Source organism: Triticum urartu, unplaced genomic scaffold (assembly GCF_056163025.1).
Source record: "Triticum urartu cultivar PI428250 unplaced genomic scaffold, HENAU_Tu73 scaffold431, whole genome shotgun sequence".
Lineage (NCBI taxonomy): Eukaryota > Viridiplantae > Streptophyta > Magnoliopsida > Poales > Poaceae > Triticum > Triticum urartu.
Window position 1 is genome coordinate 23,361 of NW_028260612.1, and position 1,640 is coordinate 25,000.

Sequence of the window (1,640 nt, forward strand, 5' to 3'; positions counted from 1 at the left end):
CTTCTACTCTTACATAAAGCTCTTGTCTTGACAATTCAAAATTGGGCGAAGGTTTTTTACCAAGAAATTTATACTCAAAATCATTCCATTCAGAATTATTTTCTTTCTTAAAGCGTCGGACTTCTAAATTTTCATAAGGTCCTCCAGGAATTTTTTCTACAGCTTGTTGAATTATTTTGATGGATTCCCTCATTTCACCAATTCGTACTAAATAGCGAGCTAACGAATCCCCTTCTTTTTGCCATTGGACTTTCCAATCAAATTGGTTGTAAGACTCATAAGGATCTACTTTACGAAGATCCCATTGTATTCCAGAAGCTCGTAACATCGGTCCCGATAAGCCCCAATTTACTGCTTCTTCTCCGCTAATAAAACCTACTCCTTCAACTCGCTCTAAAAAAATTGGATTCTGTGTAATAAGTTGTTGATATTCAACAACTCCGCGTAAAAAATAATCACAGAAATCTAAACATTTATCGATCCATCCATAAGGTAGATCGGCGGCTACTCCTCCGATGCGAAAGTAATTGTGCATCATTCGCATACCTGTAGCAGCTTCAAATAGATCATATATTAATTCTCTCTCTCTAAAAATATAGAAAAAAGGAGTCTGTGCGCCGAGATCCGCCATAAAAGGTCCAAGCCATAGCAAGTGAGAAGCTATCCGGCTTAATTCTAACATAATTACCCTAATATAGCTGGCTCTTTGTGGTATTTGAATATTCTCCAAGAATTCTGGTGCATTTACTGTTATTGCTTCTGTAAACATAGTAGCTAAATAATCCCACCTTGTTACATAAGGTAAGTATTGTATAATAGTTCGGTTTTCCGCGATTTTTTCCATTCCTCTGTGTAAATACCCTAATATGGGTTCACAATCAATAACATCCTCACCATCGAGAGTAACGATCAGTCGAGAGAACACCATGCATTGATGGGTGTTGAGGGCCCATATTGACTATCATGAGATCTTTTCTTGTAAGCGGTAGACTCATATCCTTTCTTCCTTAATTCATTATTCCATGAAAATGGATTATTCCATGAATTCCTCAAAGCGAGGCTCATCAAAATGAAAAATCTAAGACTACTATAAGACTACTAAAAAAATAATAAAACAAGAAAAAAATTTGAACGATTAAATTACTGCTCCCGAATATTCAACTGACCGATTAATTTCTTATAACGTACTCTATTTTTCTTTGCCAAATAAGCCAGCAAACGTCGACGTTTTCCCAAAAGTCTTCGTAGACCTCTTTCCGATGAAAAATCTTTTTTGTGTAATTCCAAATGTGAAGCAAGTCTCCGTATCTTATTGGTGAAACTGAATACTTGAAATTCAACAGAACCCCTGTTTTCTTCTTTTTCTTCTTTAACCATAAATCCAAAAATTTTTCTACCTCCTTTCTTTTTCATGTATTTTTCTGATCAGGAAAAATACAAAATTATGTCAGTTATTTTGAAGTTATTCTAATCTCGTACACACACAAATTTGCAATTATTCATCTACTACTGGAATTTGGATTTATTTTATCGATGCAAATTGGATTTGGATAGAAGGGTACATTCTTTCTAATATTTTAGATAGAAGAAATGTTTCTTCTATCTAAAATATTAGAAAGAATTTTGCTGATTTATTTATT